This window comes from Python bivittatus, unplaced genomic scaffold (assembly GCF_059951505.1).
Source record: "Python bivittatus isolate LINGU-HERP-01145 unplaced genomic scaffold, Pbiv_v1 ctg000350_np1212, whole genome shotgun sequence".
Classification (NCBI taxonomy): Eukaryota; Metazoa; Chordata; class Lepidosauria; order Squamata; family Pythonidae; genus Python; species Python bivittatus.
In genome coordinates this window covers 502,936-515,329 of record NW_028277074.1, presented here as the reverse complement: position 1 = coordinate 515,329, position 12,394 = coordinate 502,936, and the positions used below count along the sequence as shown (strand labels likewise).

Here is a 12,394-nt window from a genome sequence, read left to right as displayed (position 1 = left end):
AAAAATATTAAATCAACAGACAGCCTGGACTAACATGCTCTAGTAACAAAATCCGCAAAACAAAACAAGGGCCATTAAACAAATAACAAACAACACTCCCAGACCTGGGACCAAAGCCAGGTTTTCAAAGCTTTCTTGAACCCTAGGAGAAGGGGCGCCATCCTTACCTCTGGGGGGATGCTGTTCCAGAAATGGAAATACACCCATATTTAAAAAGACTTTGCTTGCCTGTTCCTTTTCAGAAAGTAGTATTTCTTTAGCTTCCCTTTTTCATTTAATAACAGATGTTTTCCTCCAGTGTATTTGGCATGAAAAGACCTATGACTGCTTTAACTTCCTTTGCAAAGGTATTTAAAGCTCTTTGAAGTGATAGTTCTGGGAACAGCTTAAGAACAGAATGTTCCCCTGACTGCCTTCACCCCATTATGCTGAATGAAATAATCAGCCCATTAGCACTGTATAGTGCAGGGATGACAACATTGGCTGAAGTATATACAAAAAGGCTGGCTTTCTTGAAAATAAAGAGGAGCATCTTAGTCGTTAAAACAATTACATCCATTGGTTGTAATTCAAATTCATATATTTATGGATAAATTAATATGAGACATGCATTTTGGATGTTTTACACTTTAGATATGTGTTGGCATAGTGTCGATAATACTGAATTAAGAAATCATATGCAGAAATGGATAGAAGCTGTCTTGTAGATTATACTATTAGGAAATTCTTTATTTAATTACTGTTTTTCTATTCCTACCCTGTTCATTATACTTATTAGTGAGAATCTAGCATCTCTGGAAACAATTATGTCAGAAAGCTATGGAATGTAATGTCTAATAAAAAAAGATTTGGTTTTTTTTCCCATGCTAAATTGACTTTATGAGGCAACCCAACATTAAAAATTGGGAAAAAGATGGTGATATGGAAAAATTGGATGGAAGCAGGGATATTGACTTTGGACCAACTGATAGATGATGAAGATGAATTTTTAATATACTCTGTGTTAAGAGATAAATATCATCTATTGGATGTAACCCAATGGCAATATTTACAGCTATAACATTTGTTAACAGCATTGTTTGGACCAGCAGCATTTTCAGCTTCTGAGACACATGAGATACTAGAACAACTTGTTAAATCCTTTAAAACTAAAAAAAACCCACACACTATTACTTTCTATAGATATTTGCTATCAATAAATCAATTTGATATGCAGATGCTAAGAGATTAGTGGAATAAAGAATTAGAGATTCCTGTATTGTCTAGACAATGGGAGAGCGTCTTAACTTCTATAACAAGAGTGTCAATGGACCTTAAACTATGACTTATACAACAAAAAATAATATTTAGAATTTATTGGACTCCATTATATTTGTATAGAAAGGATTGTCTAAGACAGCACCTTGTTGGCGATGTAATAAGGACAATGCTTCTTTAAAACACATGTTTTTACAATGTCCTATACTTACTACATTTTGGGAGAAAGTAGTGGAGCATATATATGTGACTGTGCGACAAAAACTAAAATTCTCAGAGGATAATATTCTTCTGAATTACATACCTAGTACATGGAATTTGGCAATTGGACAATGTAAGTGGATTCTCTGACTTTTTTTTTAGTGCCAAACTGAGCCATACCCCTCCTTCACTATGCACATGCATGCACAAATAATAGTCATGCCTAATTTACTATTTGTTCATTTCATTCCATTCATAAGTGGCTAGCTGAGTGTTCTGGTTCCAATGCCTAAATTATTTCAAGAAAGGGGATAGAACAGAGCAACAGGAGGGCTTTGTAATTTATTACCTTCCTTCTATTTTAAAACATTTCAAAAAGCTGTTGAAAGCCTTGTACAGATGAAACATAGACCTGTAGATGCTCACCACCCTTCTTGTCTATAAACCTTCACTAACATCACTGAAGAACCAATGTCTGCAAATCCATACAACTGACTTGTTTTGAATAATTTCAGTGGGGCGTACGAATAGATGTTCATTGAGTCACTGTAGAATGAAAGTTTTAATCCAGAAATTTGTAAGACATGAGGCTGACCTATCCCCGATTTATACAGTTCATCTTAGTTAGATAATTGTTGCTGTTGTAGTTATTATTACATTTCAGGCTCAGTAAATCAGCATTCAGAGTCAGAATCAAAAGCCAAGATTACCAGTTGCATGAAGACGAAATCAAATTGTCAACTCAGGAAGGTATATCAAAGTAATACCTGCATGTTTTTGAAGAGGCACTCTTTGCCATCTTATATATGTATTGCCTGAGGCAGTTCACTGGAACCCAAAGCTGAAATCAAAAGCTTAGCTCTCCTCTCACTCTCAGAAGTAAACATACAACCCTCAGCAGCAAGTTCCTTTCTCTGTAAAATACATACAATTAAAAAGACTCCTACACATGAACACAAAGCATCCCTTTACTGTATGAATTCTAAAGCCAAGTGGGACTTGCTAAGAAAATGGTTAGCCTTGATCCTGTCTGCAGTAAATTGCTAACAACTTTATATTTTTTGGCAACAACAACCTTAGTGTCTTAAAGTAAAAGCAGTGGTTACTAAAATCAGTGTAAAATCAGTGTAGCCACAAAGAAAGAAAGAAAGAAAGAAAGAAAGAAAGAAAGAAAGAAAGAAAGAAAGAAAGAAAGAAAGAAAGAAAGAAAGAAAGAAAGAAAGAAAGAAAGAAAACGAACGAACAAACGGACAGACGCCATATCTATCTTTCTGGGCAAACTGAAAGGGAAATGTTGATTATTAGGCTCCTTGGAGGCTAACTGGATGTATTTTAGGTACTTCCCTGAAGTTCCCATGACATAGCCCTCTTATACAGCCTGTCATTCATTCTACTTTTTTTTTTGGGTCTCATTTTAACCAGACATATGTTTTCATCAGAAATGCCTAACTGCTCTCTTTGTTAGAAAGCACCTTGTGATATTTTAAAGGGGAAAAAACAAGCAATTTTCTTTCTTGGTTTTATGATCTTGGTGGCGAGTTGTGGATTTTTGTTTTTGTTTTTTGCAAATTTTTCTCTTTTTCTCAAATCCCTACATCAAATTTTAATTAAATAAATTCTATCACAAGAAAAGTGGGCATCCTGCATCTTGACAGAATTTCAAAGTTCCCTGGTATATATTTCACTTATTTTTACATAGATTTAAGGGAACACCTAACTCCAATTGCCTCTGAGCACTTTTCATAGTATAAGGGACCTGTCCCTCCCCTGGCATTCACATTTGATGGAGAGAGACAGAAAGAAAGAAAAAAGCATTAGATAGCAGATAATGGTTTTACATAAGGAAAAGAGTGTGTGGAGACATAAAGGCTTATAAAAGATATAGTTCTAACTTCGGTGTTTCTCTAGGCAGGTGCTTTTATGAAAGAACACTAAATATAATCTTTATTTAAAATGCTCTCTTCCATTATGAAAAGAAAGTGGATCATGAAGTGCACAGGTGATAGTCAGAGCTGAACTGAGAGGGGAGGGAAGTGATGAAGGACCTGCAAATGCCAGTCTAACTACTAGGAGGCATGATACATAGAAACAAGCAAAGTAAGTCATTTGGGTAAGGAAAGTGATTAAAGTGGAAAATCCCTCTGCTAACTATCTGAACATATTATCTCTAGTGATTAGTAGGTTTTTTGGATGGAGAGAGCCAGTTATGTAGTTTGATTCCAATAAAAGGGATAAACCCAACTTCTTTTGGTTCTGCCCCCCCCCCCATGAGATTACTGACAGATTGTTAACAGAGAAATGTGGCCCTTGATGCAGAAAAGATTCTTGTTACCACTTCACATATTTGCTGTCTGATGTTCAAAACAGATTTCATGCACCTGTTTTGAAAATAAACTGGTATAGAATCTTTATGAGACTGCCATAATGGAAGACATATTTATTTTGCCATGTGCACTTTAATACTTTTGGGAAGCTGGATATGCATGTGTGTGTACATACTGTACACACAAATTGATACATATAATGTAATCACATGTTGAAATGCTTTCAGTGTTGGAGCTTCAGCATAGCTGAAATGTCCCATTGTGGCCAAGTAATCACTGACTGAACAAGTTAACAAATTTTGATTATCAATATAGTTTCAAATGAATTTTCTTAATATATCTAAAGACAACATTTTGTAACTTAATCTTGATCCACAAAATCAGGGAGCAGTGCAGGAATTGCCTTAATATTCTGATTTCCTATATATCACTTTTTATAAAAATGTAAGATAAAGCATATGAAGGAAAAATTCACACCTGAATGCATTATAATAACCTGCTCCTCCACTTTGCCTCTAGGTGGTTCAGCAGCACAATTACTTGTTTACCAGTGACCAAGTAGCAATACATAATTTCCATCCTTGAATTGACTGCAGAAGAGTCCAAGAGGCTTGAAATAAGAGTCAGCATGTTACGAATATAGGGTCCTGTGATGGAAAACTCATCCAAGAAGTGCAAATAATTGAAAAGGATTCAATGATCATTTTATTATTTCTAAAGCTGCAGGTTACAGTGAATCAATGGTCTCTTGCACCCAGATAAGTCATAAGCAACAGCCATAAAGTTACATAGATCTTATATATATATTGATCAAAGACTGAGCATACATACATTCTATGTGACAAAGAATTACATTGTGACTGATAAAGGATGCAAGAAAACTAGAAAGGAGACAAGAATGCCATTCAAAATGTGAAGACACTACAGTAACATTCTTTGAAATGCAACATAGCAGCTTTGATATAGGAGAGGTGTCAAGTCTCTAATTGTTATTCTAACAAGCTGACTCTGTCCTTAGCTGTGGAAGGAGGAAAGATAAGACATGATTATCACCTCCCTGAGTCTGCTGCATTTCACTAAAGACATAAATTCTATAGATATTTGGAGTCATTGAAAAAACACTGGCGCAACTATAAAGAATCCTACAATTAAGTGACTATTGGATCTCATTTCATTCATCTACAGTCACATGTACCTCTTCCCTAATTTCAAAAGCTCTCCATAATTACTCAACTGAACAAGGGAATGCCAGAAAGGGAGAAGAAAGAATGTACATATTTGATATTGTCCCTCCTAGCCTCTGGCTTTTGTCCTTCCCATTCTAGATGATGATGATGATGATGATGATGATGATGATGATGATGATGATGATGACAACATTGCACCTTTTCACCAGGCACTTAAGGTAGCTTATATCAGTGTCTCCATTTAGTTTATCCCCAGTAATCTTAGGAGGTAAATTTAGACCCTAAAACTGCCTGAAATCAATGAAACCCTTGTTCTGGGTCATGTATTATTATACTGTAGATTCTTCATTTTATTATATAATATATTAAGTATGACCAACTGCCCCAAACATTTAAGGTAAGCCACTATGCTTATAGGCAGATGCTGGAAAATAGTTTTCTCCAAGATATGCACATTTTAACTAAAAGTCTGATTGCAAACAAATCCTGACATCCACATGTATATATTGAATATGTAAGGAGTATGTAAGGCCACACACTGTGTACAATTTGAATAAGATAAATTGGTGGCATAAGAGGTATTTAATTGTACTTCATTTTCTAAGGAATCTCTTCTTACGATCCATGAAATGAAGAATAGTAACCTTTAATATTCATCCATACTCCTAATCATCAGTTTCTTCAAGCTGTCAAGATAAAATAGCAACAAAAAAATTATGTGCTGACCTTCTAAAACAATCCGTTCTCAAATATGAGTTAAAAGTCTCTCTTTTCACATTTGGGGGGGTGTTTAAGTTTGCCCTTGATTTTTATACAAAGCTCAACCATCCGTATAAAATACTACTGTAGCTACATTTTCCAGCTTTAAAGCCCATTTGGGGAGGTGGAGAGGAAAGACAAATACCATGATAATGCTTTAAAAAATCTTTTCTGAATACTGATAACTTCTGAAAAGAGGCAGTTTTAAAACTTCCTTGGGAATTGGAAAGGGAAAGAAAATCATTAGATGACTTTAAAAAAAAACCATCTGATTAGTTCACAGATTCTGGAAATAATTAATTAAGCATTGCCTTTGTATAGAAAGGCTTTGTCAACAGTTACAAATGGCACATAGAAAACTCACACAGGACCAGGAGTTAGCCCCAAAAATTACATGCAATGCAATCCTATGCACATTGACTCAGATGTGCAAATGTTTTATCGCACATAAAACTGTAGAATTTCTCCCCCTCACACCCAGTGAATCTCAGAATGGAGCCATTTGAAGAACAGCAGAAATATTTTGTTGGAACTATGTATTAATCTCTTGAAATAATAAATATCATCTGTGAATTTAGGAGTGACTGGAAAGACTAAAAATGGCTAGTGAATTATTGACCAGATATCCTGCATCATGTGCTGCCTGCACATAAAAATGAATTTATTGACTAAGAAGAGGATGGCTGGGTTATTTGTGTTGTGCAAACACAGTCAATGGGAGGAGGTAGAATATGCTTCAAATGTGCTTTCTTGTAAAATGCTGAACTGAACAAAGATCCATTCATTTCAAAAGAAAAAAAAAGTACAGTGAACATATTCCCAAATCGGTCACTAAGTTTTCATATTCTAGTGAATTTCTAAAGTTTTGGCTTCCTGTTGCTTTGTTTATGAAAGCGTTTGCTTTGTGTGATTGCTTTCTGCTCTTTTACTGAAGCCAAATGAATAAACAAATGACATCTCACTCCCACTTCCTAGTCTCCCACTGACAGTCCTACTTCATTCTTATGTGGGATGTAGCATTTAGCAGAGCAAGCACTTTGTGATGTGGCAGGTTATGTGGCAAATGTTCCAGGGTATCACAAGGCTGTTTCATTGGAACAGTCTGAATGAGCAAACCCCAATAGACTAGGATGTAAAATATGTCTTTAAATGCACTTAAAAAAAAGTAACCCAGGAGCATCTGTACAATTAGGCTGTGATTGCTTAACTAAGAAAGGATTTTGAGGTTTTACTGCATCATCAGCAGTTTCCATTTTTCCTTTATGCGAAGACACTGGAAAAAGCTTTTAAAAAAAAAAAAAAAAAATCATTAGAAAATCCTTGAGAATCACTACTGATTATCTCTGTGATAAATCTAGCTGTGTGATACATCATGTAGCAAATATAGCTAGAAAGTAGTTTTCCTCCATGTCTAATAGTACTAGAATCTGAGTATTCTAATAAAGGTAACATCTTGGTGATTAAGGGCATGATTTATTTGAATCTATTTCAGTGGAAGGTATTAGAAGTTGTTATATAGGCACATTCTTACTCCAGCATCACTTATCACTTACTAAAGAACATGGGAGTAATATTATTTTTGTATTGTGCTTGTGGGCATCTGGCTGGCCACCGAGGACTATACAATGATGGATTAAATGGTATTTTCATTTTATTCAGATCTGAGCTCTGCTGTAGTTTGTAAATGCTGAACGTTGGTGTTGGAGAAACTCCTGAAAATACCATGGGATAGTCAAGAAAACCAACAAATGGGTCATAGAACAAATTAATCCAGAGTTCTCACTTGAGTTACAAACAGCCAGGCTCAAATTATCATATTTTGGACACATTATGCGAAGACTCAGTTCCTGTAGGAAGTCTATAATGCTGGGAAAGGTGTAAGGAAAGATAAGAGCAAGGTGGTTGATCTTGATTACAGTGGCAATGGAAAACCTGAAGGGCCAGATGATCTTGGAGAAGGTCTATCAATGTGGTTGTTAAAAGTTGACACTTGATGGCACATAATCAATCAATCAGTGCTTCAAAGGATCAGTTAGTTAATGGGGATGCATAGCTTATCTAATTTCTTGGTTTCTACTGTGAATATTGACCAGAACTGAGATTGTCTGATTGTCTACTGTATACAGTATTATCCTATACATTATTATCTTACAGGGGCAGTGATAGCTATTACAGAACCATTGCACTCAGACTTATTACACAATCTAGGGATCCTCCTGGATTCACAGTTCCTCCTTGATAAACAAGTGGCAGCTGTGGTCAGGGAGCCCTTGCATAACTTCATTTTGTGCACCAGGTGCACCCATTCCTGGATTTGGAGGCCCTGCTTGCTGTCATTCACACCTAATTAACTTCTTAATTAGACTGCTGTAATGTGCTCTTCATGGTGCTGCCCTTGAAGATCATCCAGAAGTTATAATTGGTCCAGAATGCAGTGGTGTGGGTAATTATGGGTGCATCTCAGTGTGCCTATGTAACACCACTACATCAGAGCTGCAGTGGCTCCCTATCAGCTTCCAACACCTGCATTTCGAGGTATTATCACCTATAAAGCCCTACATGGCACAGGACTGGGTTATTTGCAGGATCACCTCTCCCCAAAAACATCTGCCCATCCTACTCACTGTAATATAGTGAGCCCACTTAGGATCCCTTCCTTCAAACAGTGCTACCTGATGAGACCTGGAGGCATCCTTTTTTCTATAGTTATACCTGCCTTTTGGTTGGCCCTGACCCTGCTAGTCTTTAGAAAGTCCTCAAAAACTCAGCTATTCCTCAGGGGCTGAGATGAGTAAATTCCCATTGGGAGAGAGTATGAATGTGAGCCAGGTCACCTCTTACTAATTAATATTGCTTACAGCTGATTGTTGTTTTTATCTGGGTTGTTTTCTGTTGTAAACCACACAGTCACATTATTCATATTGGGCAACCAATAAATTCATAATATAAAATTTTTAAAAACCATTAAATAAACACTGTATTCAGTGAGAAAGAGGCAGGAAGATGACCTTGAAGCATATTAAAATTACTTTTAGTTTGACTAGATGTATATATGGGAGAACTGTAATATAGTTTAAAATAGATCATTTTTCATAATCAATATTTTATGATATTGTTATGTATGTATTATGAAAATAATGGCCAATATGAATTTGATTTGTTGTTCTGCTAGAAATAATATAGTATTAAGTTTAACATTTAGCTTAACAGAATTGAAATACCTTTTTAAATATTAAAGCCAATTAGAGGCTGATTGAAAATTAACATATAGGAATTAATTTTCATGATGTAATTGCTACTTCCATGTCATCTAGTAAGTTAAATCAAACAATCAATAAACCACTTTGACTAGACAGGATATAATATTGTAAAATGTGACAAAACAAAGGTAATATGAAACAAAACAGCAACAAAAGATTAATTGACATTGCTCATGTCAAAGTCAGAAAGTCTACCATCTCATTAAACTCCTGGGTGTTAAGAGTTCTTTGAGGGTGACAAGGCTAACATTACTCTAAGTACAGGCTCAGATATATGCTTACTTTTAAATTTTGCATATTTGGATAGATGTAATTGTCTTGACAAGAAGTGAAATGGTGTCACACCAAATGTTTATTGATCTAAAAGTAGGTCTGTGTTGGTAAAGCTACAAATACCATTTTCTCAGTTTCTTTCTCAGTGATTTGTCTCTCTCTCTATGGCATTCTCATTATGTCATTCTGCTTCTGCTGCCTCTCTTAACTAACACAGCAGATTGCCATCAAGCACTACCCTATATATCTGAGTCCTGCTAGTGATTATGGGTCTTCTCCAGAGGGACCAAGCTATGAGCTCCAGAAATTCCAGTGATCAGTCAGTAAAGCTAAACCACTCACAAGAGACAGAAGAAGAATGTTTCAAACATTTATTGCGATGAAACAGTTGAAGTCATCCTGCTGAAACTTGGTACAGTGTCTTCTTATGTGGTTTACCATGATTGATTTTTTCATCTCATCCTGTTAAACAGAAAAGCACTTCAGACATTTTAAAGTTTCACCATTATAGCTTATGGACAAATCTTTTCAAATTATCTTTTGAACTTTGAAAAAGATTGAACCAAATTGGGTTTCCTTCAGATACCAATTCACAAATCTGAATTGAACCAACTCCTTTCAACCATGAATCTCCATTTCAGTCAGGGCTGATCCATACAGACCTATAGATTGGAGTACATTGGTTAATGCATAAGCATTAACATTCAATAAAATGTATATCAGTATGCCAGACTTGACCTACATTAAAGAAGAGCAGGGATTTAACAGATTTGTTAATCTAGAATACATTTTGGGAGATTAAACAAAAAATCTACAGGTAGAATTCTAACAGGCAATTTACTTATGGAAACTGCACAGTCCATGCCAACAGTCATAGTCACTATGGGCAGACAGATTGATATATTTATTGTCTCTATGATTTTCAGATATATTGGTGCATTGTACAGTATGTCTTTCTATTTCTATGTTAATCTGAATACTTGTTCTTGAAAAAGTTCTTATTTAAATGTAAATCTTCACAAGCACACCTTTTTTCTGTTAGATTTATGTAAAAAAAGTGGAACCTACAAAAAGAAGGAAAAAAATCTGAATCGGAGTCTTCTATTCACATAGCCCTAGCACAGAACACATTGCCTGTATCCAGTTGCTTTCCTAAGGTAAGTGCACTCATGTACTAGCAGTGCACAGCACAGATGCCCTGTTTAAGCACTCTTGATGGCTTTCCATCTATTGCAAAGGTAGCTGGGAGGCTAACATTTCCTGTTTCTCCCTCCCTCAGTTTTAAAAATTAAATAAATGCAGTGGCCCTATCAGGACAGGACTCCTAGCAGACAGTTTTGGTGGGGCTGTAGTAGAACTTCGTTTTTCTGAGAGCAGCAGGAAGAGAGGATTATCTTCCCACTAAGCCCCTTTTCTGTTTGCCCAAGACAGTGGACTGGAGGTAGTTAATATAGCTCTAAACAGGTCTGTGGTTGTTTAAGGTTAAAGCTATTCCCTTTACTGCTGACTGGGGTTATAGAGTTCATGTGATACATTAACTCTGACCACAAGTAGGATGTCAGGTGAACAGGGCCATTAGGATGTTTTGAAAAGCTTTATTTGTTTAGACTTTTCCATCATTTCTGCAAACCTTTTGTTTCTTGGAGAATTCATTTCAATCCCCTTAACTGTAATCACAGAAATTTGTTGTTACAAGAGTTATACCTAACAATGTCATTGGAGTCATATGTACTATATATTTCAAATAGTAATCTGAAGCCACCCTTCATTGAATAATTTTTAAATGATGCAGAGAATAAAACAGAACAAGTCCATTATGAAAACAACTATCAATAAAACATTCATACAACTTATATTAATAAAAGCACTACATTAATTTTCATATAAGGGCCTGAGGGGGGAAAATGTACCTCTAAAAAACAATGATGAAAACTTAATTTTGAGGAAGGACAGGGTTAGTGGCCAAAATTGGTCTTTTCTAAGTGAGTGCCATATCTGCAGAATGTAGTGTCACTAACAAAAACTTTCTTATTGACCTTAGCAATCTAACAGGCCTATATACAGGGAGACAGTATTTCAAGTAATGTAGGCCAAGTTATTCAAGACTTATAAATTAACACAAGATATTGAAGATCAGCATCTGCCTTTCATCTCAGCGGTAATTTCTTGTAGCTAAGTGTGTTAGGAAGAATGTAGCCTGCATATAAAAACCAAGTTTGCCAGACTGAGAACTATTCCTTTTAATAGTCAGTAATTCACAGCAATTGCAGATCCCTTTTCTTTATATTTAATTACCTGAACTGTGTAGTTTACCATTCATATGTACAATCATAAGGCACAGCCATTAGTCAGATTTCAACCAAGTTCAGTGAACCAGAACGATAGAGTCACTGCTCTGCAGTGTATGTTTAAGTGAAATATTCAGCTCTGAACTTGGAGCACATAAATAATTAAAAGAGGAAGAGAAATTAATTGAGAAAAGGAGAACCACCCAAAAATGTAAGACGGATGTTCTGATGTTAATGTCTCTGAAGGTCTGCTTAAGTAAGAGAACAAATGCAATGTCAATTTCATCCCCATCCTCATTTTCCTAATAAAACGTGTTCAGGACAACAAGAATTCTCTCTCTCTCTCCCTCTCCCCCCCCCCCCCCCCGTATGTAAGGCTTCCTCAGATCCATTGACAGTCCACCTTTGTTCTGGAGAAACAAGATAACCTGAAAGGGAAAGAAGTGATCTACAAGAATTATACCTATTAAGAGAGTCCAACCCAGGAGACTCCAGAATCCAAAAGATTATTGAATATTCTAGGAGACTTCCAATGATTATGGCCAATAGACTCGTCAAGACAATGGTTTTGCTACAGTCTTTAAGCCTTTCCAGTGCTGCAGAGCCTGGGATTTCCTCTGCTTTTTCTAATAAGAGACTGATCTACACCTAGACAGTAAAATGCCAAAAGAGTTGTTGCGGAGCTAAATGAACACTTGAACAAATAGTTGCACCCCTTATGAACCAGGAAAGGTGTTTTTTTCTACCTGTCTCACTGCTGCAACTGACAGGCTTCTTTCAAAAGGTGAAAAGTTTACTGATATTTGCCTCAGTGAATGAAATATGTGCTGAAGCCTTCCAGTTTT

The 12,394-nt window shown here is 36.0% G+C and overlaps 1 long non-coding RNA gene across 2 annotated transcripts in view; it reads right to left on the bottom strand.

Annotated features, from left to right (window-relative positions):
* LOC148215103 (uncharacterized) overlaps nucleotides 1-12,394 on the bottom strand; it is a 41,379-nt gene that overhangs the window by 7,079 nt on the left and 21,906 nt on the right. Inside the window, exon 1 of one of the 2 annotated variants that reach the window (XR_015796736.1) lies at nucleotides 2,226-2,328. The exons of the other annotated variant lie outside the window; for it this stretch is intronic. This is a non-coding gene — a long non-coding RNA (uncharacterized LOC148215103). Of the gene's footprint in view, nucleotides 1-2,225; nucleotides 2,329-12,394 lie in introns of those variants that run through there. 2 annotated transcript variants of the gene reach the window in all.